The following is an 11,533-nucleotide window of genomic DNA, read 5'->3' on the forward strand; positions in this document are numbered from 1 at the left end:
GGGGAGGGGAGGGGGGTGTAGAGGTGGGGGTGGGTGGGTGGGGGCAAGTCCGTGCCTCAGTCGTCTCTCTGCAGGACGCGCGCGGTCTGCGGCTGCGCTCGCCCGCCCCTTCTCTAGCCCGAGGCCAGACTTGGTGGCGGCGGGGCTTCCCACTCACCCGGGCGTGGGGGTTCCGGCAGCCGCGGGTGGAGGGGAGGAGGAGGTCCGAAGGTGCGGGGTTAGGGAGGGAGAGGAAAAAGGTGGAAGGGCAAGAATGTGGGGTCCCACAGCCAGCGACTCAGTGGAGGGCCACCAGTTGTCATGGCCATTGTCACGAACCCCCCTGCCACGCCCATGCACGGGGGATGGGCCGGACCCTGGATGTCACCTGGGAGGGACGTCCATCCACAAACTGGATCTGGACCCAGTGTGTGCCTCTTCCCCTCCAGCAACACCACCCCCACTCCCGGAGCTGAGCCTCTGGACTGGATCATTCCTCCCTACCTGGGAAAACTCTGGCAGTCCTGGTGAAATCAGGGCGGTGCTCTCTCCTGGAAAGCTCTGAATAATAATTAAGGGGGGAGGGGAGAAAGCCTGAGGGTAAATCAGGAAAGTAATAACAATAGCCACCGTCGAGGTCTCAGCCACTACCGGAGTCTCTGCCACGGCGCTGTCGCTGTGCTGTCAGCACACCTGGGCTCCTCTCAATCTTTCCATTCCTTCCCTACGTTTGGTCCCATCAGTTTGCGTCTAGAAATCGATTTGAATGAAAAATAATCGGGACGTAGGCAAATATTTATCTACACAGATGTTTAGCACAGCTCTTTGTAATATTGAAAAATTGGAAGCTACCTAAAAGGCCAACAGTACGCCATTGATTCTAAATCATGGGACATCCTTTTAGTGGAATTTAATGCGCACGTTTAAAGTCATTTTATGGAAGAATACTTAACGAGAAACAGAAAAGGTTCACTACATAGTAAGGGGGGTGCAGTTTACGAAAACAATTTCTGTTTAATAAAGAAAACATATAGGCATAATTTGAATGGACAGAGACTGGAAAATAGTTATCTTTACGTGGCTGAAGCTAAAGCATCTATTTTCCCTAAGAGTAAGAGGGAAAAAAGCTATTTTCAATTATCCACTCCGCTCCTCGCGGAATCCTCTCTCCCTCTTACCTCCTCGGGCTGTCATTCGGGGAGAAGGGTATTCGCTTGCATCCTCCTCTTCCCCCCCTCCTCCGCCTCCGGCCCCGCCAAGTGCGGGGGAACCCACGCTACCAAGGTGCAGGACAAGCCGCGGCCCAGAGAGCCGCGCAGGGCGGGGGGGAGGGGCGGAGGGTGCTGGCGGACCTCCGCCTTCTGCTGGGGGTGGGGTGGAGCGGGCAGGGGTCGTGGCGTCTCCACCCTTCTCGCCCCGAGTGTTGATTTCGGGAATCGATCGGAAATTACAAGGCCAATTAAATGCCCTCGGATGTAGAGTTCTGGTTAGGCCTGAGAGGTTTCAAACGGCCCCTCAGTCCCTTGGAGGTCTCCGCCGCGGTGACCTTTGGCGAGCCCTCACCCCGAAATCTGCCGAGGGCAATCATTGTCGGTGGGAGGGGGCTGCGCTGCGCCTCCCCCGGCGGCCCCCACCCCCACTCCTCAGGCTGGCGGGAAAGGAAGGTCTTAGCGACTCAGAACACTCACCAGATCCACGCCCACTCGAGACCACAAAGCAAGGTGGGGGTGGAATCCGGGGCGGTCGCTGGGCCCCCGGGGACGCAGCCAGGAGAGGGTGTCCTGGCCATCTGCTGGCCGCGAGGCATCTGCTTGCGGGTCCCTAGGAGCTGTGATCATATTCTTCACAACCTGTCATGTTGCCGAGCCCATCCCCCAACATACTGGACGCCCTATTCTGTGCTTTTCTCTTTCTGCCTCAATTCCCCCTTTGGAGGCTGCTAGCTGTTTGTAGAGTTTTCCAGTTCAAATGCTTATTAGCTTTGCACCCCAGTGGAGCCTTTCCAAATGGGGCCAAAAAAGAGGAAGTCCTGACAATGGCAAATGTTAACCGAGATGGCATCTCGGTTGCATATTTGTTTGTTCACAGAAGCCTTAGCGATAATAATAGAGTCCCACCTCCTCATTTGACAGATAAGCAAACTGAAGCTAGTGGAGTGACAGGCCAATCCCGGATGGCATGAGACACAGGCTTCATTCAGGCTTCATTGCCTAGAGGCAGTCTTGAAAGAATTCAAATAAGACCTGGGGAAACTTGTTAGGAGGGTTTCCTATCTAATTTCCCTCTGCCTAGCGACTAATGCCTGGAAAACTGTAGTTTTTATCTGCTTTAAATGAAGAGCTGTATGTACCAATCTCTGTATAGACTTACACCTGCTAGTGAGAGTTTGGATTCTCTTTGGCCTAGCATTATATTGTGAGCTTTTCCCAATGCCATGCTGATTTGTAGAAAGAATGTCAAACATTCTTTGGAAAACTTCAACAGCCACCCAGTACCCTGTTGTATCAGTGTGCTGCAAGCCCTGTTGTTCAACGTTTCTGTTGTTACCAGTTTTCATTACTAACAACAGTGCAGTTTAGGCAAGAACATGCTTGTTCACAAACTGCTGCCCTTCTGACTCTGTAGGATGGATTCCTTGCACGGGAGCTACCAGGTTACAGACTACAGACTTCTTTTTTTAACCGACATTTCATTTTATTTTATTTTATTTTATTATTTTATTTTACTAAAGTTTTTTTTTTTTTTTTTTTTTTTTTTTGACAGAGGGAGACAGACATGAGAAAGCACAAGCAGGGGGAGCAGCAGGCAGAGGGAGAAACAAGCTCTCCGCTGAGCAGAGAGCCCCATGCAGGGCTCAATCCCAGGACCCCGGGATCACGACCTGAGCTGAAGGCAGATGCTTAACTGACTGAGCCACCCAGGCGCCCCAGACTGCAGACTTTCTTAAGGCTTTGGATGCACAGTGCCAAACTGCTTTCTAAAGGGATTGTGCCAGTTTTATACTGTTCCTGGTAGAGTGAGTGTGCCCACCTTCTTTGGTTACTGGTGACGTTGAGAACTTACTGAGTGCGTGAAAGTAACAAGATCTAGAAGCAGCTAGACGGTAGCCATATGGGATCTCTGGAAGAGACAGGGTAGTGTACTTTCTTTTTTTCTTTCTTTCTTTTTTTTTTTTCCTTTTGAGAGGGCATAAGCAGGGGTGGAGAAGCAAAAGGAGAGGGAGATGGAGGGAGAAAATCTTAAGCAAGCTCAAGCTTAGCTCGGAGACTGAACTCACAACCCTGAGATCATGACCTGAGCTGAAATCAAGTCAGATGCTTAACCAACTGAGACACCCAGGTGCCCCAGTGGTTTACCTTCTTTCCTGCATCTTGAACCCTGGCCAGGAAGCAAATGATCTGGGGAGGGGCAAGAATAGATACAGTAGCTATCCCATGGGTCCAGGTGAAGAGGATGGGCCCTCGGTTCAGAAATGAATTGTATGAACTGGATGTGAGGTGTTAAAGATTTTCTTTAAATTGGTAAAGGATATTTGGTTAAATTATGGCACTGTGCTTATTTCCTATGAAATTGGTGGAAAATAAATTTTTGTGAGCTCTCGTTCAAATAGGTAGGCGAATATAAAGTGCTCTACGGGAGATGAATAGTTTTACATAGAGTATAAAGACCAGTGGATTTGTGTTTGAAATGAAAAAATAAATTTAAATCACCTTTCGTGATAGCGATATGCAGTGCACCCTGCATGACAGCCGATTTCAGCATATTTGCTTTTTAGCTGTTTATCAAGCAATCATTAAGTGAGTTAACTCCACATCCAGGGAATGCTGATGGCAGCATTAGCCATAAATAAATAAGCTAATATGTACCATCGCTAAATGAATAGACTTTTCCTTGGTGTTTTATGGCCTGAAAAGAACACAGCTTTTCATTAAAGGAATCATTTGAAAATGTGGAAACTGATATGGCCACAGTTCAGTGCTCTCTGCCCATTGATAATGGGCTCTGTATTCGTTGTGGGGGTGGGAGACTGATGTCCATTTACTTTAGCAAAGATTGTTATTGAATGAAACCTTTAATGGGGGCGTTTATGATCCCACTCAGCTAAGAGCTCAGGGCTGCCTTAGAATAGTCTTTCCCTCCACCTTGACAGCTCTTAGACAATCAATACAGGTAATATGTCAGCTGGTGGTCAGCAGCCCTGTAAGAAGAAAGGTATAGCTGAAATGGAAACTGACAGGTAGCCACTTAAAAAGGGGGTATGGGGTAAACACTCTGAAAGTGAAGCTTCTCCCGGGAGTGAGGGAGTGTCCGGCCCTCACATTACAGTTAGTGCTGGGATCCCATAGGAAGAGATTAGGAACAAAGACTAGATAACAGGGGGAAAGTCATTCCGAGCTCAGGAAAGGCCTTCCATCTGGGTGGTACTTTTTTTCTTTTTCTGGGGAACCCCAGAATTCAGATGGTTTGTCCATTTGTAGTATCTGTTATTGTCTCATTTTTTTAAAAAAGGTTTTATTTTTTAAGTAATCTCTACACCCAACATAGGGCTTGAAATCACAACCCCGACATTAAGAGTTGCATGTGCCGCATTTTTTAAAATTCTTAAAAATTGTGGTGAAATAGGGGTACCTGGCTAGCTCAGTCCGGAGTATGCCACTTTTTTTTTTTTTAAGATTTATTTTTTTATTTATTTGACAGAGAGGGACACAGCCAGCAAGAGAGGGAACACAAGCAGGGGGAGTGGGAAAGGAAGAAGCAGGCTCCCAGCAGACCAGAGAGTCCAATGCGGGGCTCAATCCCAGGACCCTGGGATCCCGCCCTGAGCCAAAGGCAGACGCTTAACGATTGGGGGACTGAGCCACCTAGGTGCCCGAGAGTATGCCACTCTTGATCTCCCTGCCCCCACTAAACAATTAACACTGCATTCCCCATTCCCCAGCCCCCAACGGCCAGCACTCTTCCTCCTGTCTATGAATCTGAGCACTCTAGGTACCTCATAGAAACGGTCCAGTATTTGTTTACTTGCGACTGGCTTATTTCACTTGGTATAATGTCCTCAAGGTTTGCCCCATGACGTAGCACCTATCAGAATTTCCTTCCTTTTTAAGGCTGAACAGTACCCTATTGTACGTATATACCACATTTTTAAACCCATTCATTCATCCAAGGACATTTGGGTTGTTTCTACCTTTTGGCTATTGCGTGGTCTTATATTTTGATTCCAAATTCACTTACCCATCTTCAGTTTTCAAAGCCTCTGAGAACCAGAAAGCCTTCCTGAGATACTTATTTTTCTAAGTATGGAGCACCCCAAGCCTCCTGCCCTCCCCACCCTTACCCCTCAGCATTTACCATTCAGAGTATATACTACAACCATGGCCAAAAATGCTGCCTTTTAATGATGACTGACATTCCCCAGGTTCTTAGATGCTCACCTCACCCAGAACTGGGAGTCAGTGGTGCGGAGGAGGGTTCAGGGGACCTGAGGCTTAATAGGTATCCCAGGTGATTCTGATCTTTAGGCAAGTTGGAGAAACTCAGGCTTTAGCCTGACACAGACTCCTTCACTACCAACAAGCTCCTTATGTTTGGGAGTTAAAAACCTCACAAACTTGATAAATGAATGGCTGGTTGTATTTTTTTCAAAACATGGATTCTTGGTCTTGGAGTTAGTTATCATTAGAAAGTTAGGGGCCAGGCACAGGATGAATAAATGAACATCTGTAACCACAAACCTACCCATCTCATTTTACATCTGAAACTAGTCTTTAAGTCTGGACTGATAGACCCACGGATGACTGACCTTGGTTGTGGGATTACCTTCCTCAGAGTTCCCCGATTCTGTGAAGTATTTCTGTAATTAATATCATTTACACACAGACCCCCATTTTTTAGTGTCTCAACATTTTGTATTTGTTATTCAAGTAATACAGATTATGAACACCCATTTCATCCTTTGTATTACCCTTTGCTCTCAAATCCTGAAAAGAAAATTTGCATGTAAATACCATGGTAACTGGTGAACCTGGAGAGGCTTTTGTTTTCTTTCTTTTTTTTAAGTTGTTTATCATTATTATTATTATTATTATTTTTTAAACTAATGTCTACACCCAACATGGGGCTTGAGCTCACAACCCCAGGATCAAGAATCCCAAGCTCTACTGACTGAGCCAGGTAGACAACCCTGAGATCTTTGCAATTTGTAACAAAGTTCCTGGCAGCCATGCTCCTGAGTCTTCTCCCTCCAAACTTCACTGGCAAGCTCCCAGAGCTGAGGGTGGCCCAAAGGGGCTTTGGTTTTTGTATTTGAGCACTCTCTTCAGCACTGGCCCTTCCAGGCCCTTCAGTCTTCCCATCTGGCAAATGGAAAAGACTGGACTCCCATCTCAGACCCGCTCTTGACTGCCCAGCCCTAGGCTCCTAGTCACCTGGGAAGATTCCAGGCCCTCCAGCTAAAGGAATAAACCTGCCTTGAGCTTGCCCAGCGGCGTATTTGTGGCCGGAGGGGTTTGGTAGTTAAGAATGGGAATGGCCAGAAGACATCAGCAGATATTTCCCAAAGAAGACATACAAATGGCCAACAGACACATGAAAAAATGCTCCACATCACTCAGCATCAGGAAAACATAAATTAAAACCACAGTGAGATACCACCTCACACAGGTCAGAATGGCTAAAACTAACCACTCAGGAAGCGACAGATGTTGGCGACAATGCAGAGAAAGGGGAACCCTCCTATACCGTTGGTGGGAATGCAAGCTGGAACAGCCACTCTGGAAAACAGTATGGAGGTTCCTCAAAAATTTGAAAATAGAGGTACCCTATGACCCAGCAATTGTACTATTGGGTATTTATCCCATATATACAAACATAGTGATTCGAAGGGGCCCCTGTACCCCAATGTTTATAGCAGCAATGTCCATAACAGCCAAACTATGGGAAGTGCCCAGATGTCCATCAACAGGTGAATGGATTAAGATGTGGTGTGTGTGTATGCACACACACACACACACACACACACACACACAATGGAATACTACTCACCCATCAAAAAGTGAAATCTTGCCATTTGCAACGACGTGGATGGAACTAGAGGGTATTATTTTAAGCAAAATAAGTCAATCAGAGAAAGACAATTATCATATGATCTCACTCATATGTGGAATTTAAGAAACAAAACAGAGTATCATAGGGGAAGAGAGGGAAAAATAAAACAAGATGAAGCCAGAGAGGGAGACAAACCATAAGAGACTCATTAATCATAGGAAACAAACTGAGGGTTGCTGGAGGGGAGGGGGGTGGGGGTATGGGGTAACTGGGTGATGGGCACTAAGGAGGGCACGTGATGTGATGAGCACTGGGTGTTATATGCAACTGATGAACCACCGAACTCTACCTCTGAAACTAATGATGCACTCTATGTTAATTAATTGAATTTGAAATTAAAAATTTAAAATTAAAAAAGAAAGAATGGGAAACAGAGATAGCAGCCTTCCTCTAAAGGAGAAACTGGAACAACCTTAGAGGACACCTTGCCCATTTTTTTTTTTTAGATTTTATTTATTTATTTGAGAGAAAGAGAGACAGCGAGAGAGCGCACAAATGGGAGGCGGAGAAAGGGAAAGGGAGCAGCAGACTCCCCGTTGAGTGGGGAGCCTTATGTGGGGATCAATCCCAGGACCCCGGGAGCATGACCTGAGCAGAAGGTGAGCTCTTAACCCACTGAGCCACCCAGGCGGCTCACCTTGCGCATTTTTCGTGGAATAGAGTTTCAAAATCAAATTGAAGAATTGGACTCTGGCACCTTTAAATCAGATAACCCACAAGAGTGGAATTCATAAAGAGGACGCCTGCCCACCTTCCCCAGTTCAGGTACTCACAGTCTTGCAACAGTCAGAGGTTGAGAAAACCTTTGCAAAGGAAAAATCCTGCAGTTGTCAAAAACAAGCTCCAAGTGATGTGGGTGGACTGCGTTTGCCTTCCCAGTTGTCCTGCTGAGTCTAACTGGTTAAAAATGAGGAAAGATCACATATTTGGTTCTAAAATCTTACCTGTTCTTTTTATTGGCATTTAAAAAATACTGGGTGGAGATATATGTAAAATAGGACATCCCGGGGGAACAAGTACAAAAGCACGCAGCATTTTAAAAGAGTTTGTAAAAATCAAGAACGGAATTTCAATCCCTTTGATATACTTTCTTTTTTTTTTTTTTTAAAGATTTTATTTATTTATTTTGACAGAGAGAGGCAGCGAGAGAGGGAACACAAGCAGGGGGAGTGGGAGAGGAAGAAGCAGGCTCACAGTGGAGGAGCCTGATGTGGGGCTTGATCCCATAACGCCGGGATCACACCCTGAGCCGAAGGCAGACGCTTAACGACTGAGCCACCCAGGCGCCCCTGATATATTTTCTTGATAACGAATTGCTTTCAACAAAGTACTATGCTAGAAATAAATCCAAATGAAATTTTGTGAGTGTATAGAATTTACACATGAAAACATACACAATTTATCCCACTTTTTAATACATGAGATTACAAAAATCGTGAGATAGATAACTTTTTTTTTTTAAGATTTTATTTATTTATTTGACAGAGAGACAGCCAAGGAGAGAGAGAACACAAGCAGGGGAGTGGGAGAGGAAGAAGCAGGCTCCCAGCGGAGAAGCCCGATGCGGGGCCCGATCCCAGGACCCCAGATCACGCCCTGAGCCGAAGGCAGACGCCCAACGACTGAGCCACCCAGGCACCCCTTGAGATAGATAACTTAAGATGAAAAAGTGACAGTGAAAGCATACTTTATCCTGAGAACTTATGCAAAAATAAAACCACAATCTTCTCCCTGAAACTTCTCTACCTTAGCTGCAAATAGAGCTAAATACCTCATTTCAAAATACTGTATTTTTTAGAGTTACTTTAAGTCAACAAAGCAATGAAGTAAAAACTCTTTGCAACAAAAAGGGACAGCTTTATGTACTTTATATCTCTGGTATAACCTCGTACAGTAATAAAGAAAACTATTGTTTTCTATGAGATTCCCATACTCTACGAAGAGACTATCCATGAGGTAGTTTATCTCTATTTTATATTAACATTATTCTTCCTTAGAAGTTTTGGTTATTCGGACATATGTCAGTCAACAAAAAAAGCGCTATGATACGATGTTCTAGTTAAAATGTTTACGTGTAGAAATCTGTTCTTCTGAACTTTGGATAGCATTCAAGAAATCACAGTTTGGTGTAATTACTGCCCCTAAGAAGTCGTAAATAACTCTCAAAGTACTTAAAAATCACCATGAATGAAATACGCTATGACCCATGATGTCAAAATTAGGCTCACCGACAAAAGGTGGTCTAGGACAGCACTTGTGGTCTTATCTCGATCACATCATGAGTGGCAGCTCCTCCAAGCCCCACCCTGCCCCGCACTGCTTGGGTACAAAGGGAGCCAGGACTTTATGGCTCCAAGGCTGAGGCTAGTGCAGGCCTCACAGAGGTCCCGAGCATCTGTCTGCTTTGATAGCTTTGTTCATTGCAACTGGCAACTTCCCCCAGCCCTAGAAGGATGCCCTGAGGGCCCATTAAGAGCTCCATCAATATCAGGGAGACCACTTTACTTGGAGCCTAGTTATTTTTCCCAGGGTTCAGATGTCCCCTTTTACACATTTTTTAAAGAAAACTCGAATGAATGAATGGATGATATTTTGCATCAGACTTAGACTCAGATTGGGAAAAGAAATATAACCAGAGGAACTAACGCATGAGAAGGCTTCTTAAATTCCATTGATCAGGTCAGAGATGCAGAAAGAGCTCTATATTTCCAACAGTAAAATGACAAAACTGTTCTGTTGGTATCCATTAGTCCCCAGAAGAGCACTGCGGTGCCTGCAATCTGCATTCTAATGATTCCTCCGAACCAACAGCTTTTGTGATTTTGCCAAGTCACCCAGCTACTCAGTTTTACCCATTGCTATGCTGCAGGAAGAGAAATCAAATTCAGCTACAGTTATCAAACGTTAATACGGATTGCTGGGCCTCTGCCCCCAGAATCTCTGATTCAGGAGGTCCTGGGTAGGGCTAGAGAATTCCCCAGCTGATATGGACACTACTGGCTCAGGAAGCACAGTTTCCGAGAACCACTGAAAGGATAGGTTATCAACAATAAGAGCTGCGTAATTCTGTCTCCCTTTTGCCTGGCTGACAAGAGAAAGGAAATCGCTTAATATTAAGTGTCATCCAGAATGAAAGTCATCTCATTTAATCCTCATCACACCCTACAACAAAATTATGACAATATGGATGAGAATGTTAAACCTCAGAAATGAAATGACTTGCCCGGCATTATGCAAATGAGGAAATGGCAGACAAAACAAATTTGCCTAACTCCCAAATCTGTATTGTATGTGCTGTGTTCCAGCAACATGCAGCTGGTGTAATTTCATCAGCCCAGAGCTTTAATTTCATCCTACTTTTATGTAATGGTTAGTCTTCTAAGTTGACTGCCTTAGTCTTTTAAAAATTATTATTATAAGCGGACTCAAATTATCTTTAAAAATAGATAAGATACATATTTAAGGGGCATCTGGCTGGCTCAGTTGGTAGAACATGTGATTCTTGATCTCAGGCTGGTGAGTTCAAGCCCCATGTTGGGTGTAAAGCTTACTTAAAAAAAAAAAAAGATGAGATACACATTTTAAATAAACACAAGAGAGTTTAAGGTAATTACTACAGAAGGATGCTGTGAACTGACTGCATTTTCCAAACCAAAAATGAGATATGGAACCTGATCAGGATGGTCCAAACTTTGTGGAAACAGGTCAGATTAAGCCTGCGTGGCCCATATGAAGTATTATTTGGCATGCAGGCATTTTGGAGTGACTGTTAGGAAAGGGCAAAAACCCATTATTACCTTCCTTTGCTACTATGGTAGTTCAAAGAACAAAGTACTTAATTTAAATTATTCAACTAGTGAAAAAATTGGCATCACACGAGTTCCTGATGTCTTGCTTTACTGTTTGATTGTAAAATGAACTAGCAGTCGAAGAAAGGCTGCCTAATTACAGGATGAGCCCCGATCTTTTCAAAAGACCATTGTTCTGACTTAATTAACATGAACTAAAACAGTCCTAAAACAACAGGGCACATTCCCATTAGGATAAATTACTCAGCCCTGGTCAACGCAGCGGAGGATTCCCCAGAGGAAAATCTGTCACTGCCTTTCCACCTGCACTACAGCTCTTTCTCAAAGGACTCTGCTGCAGCTGGGAGCCTCCCTCTGGATGGGGCATCTGTTCCATATTGAATTTGCTCTACTTTGAAAGCCATGGACCATGGATAAAGGGTGAAGAAAAATCCTAAGCAGTCAATAGCACCATGGCTAGGGATGTGACGTCATAGCTTGGTAGCTCCGGTCGCCTATGGAACACTTTTATTCTGGTCTCCAATGTCCATGTGAGTATTAAAAAGTGTGTTGTTATTTGCTTTGAGATAGGGATAACTGATAGAAAAAGGCTATGTCCTTAGCAGGATTCATAGTTGAGCATACTGGTTCGTTCCTTA

Source organism: Ursus maritimus, unplaced genomic scaffold (genome assembly GCF_017311325.1).
Source record: "Ursus maritimus isolate PB19 unplaced genomic scaffold, ASM1731132v1 scaffold_9, whole genome shotgun sequence".
Lineage (NCBI taxonomy): Eukaryota > Metazoa > Chordata > Mammalia > Carnivora > Ursidae > Ursus > Ursus maritimus.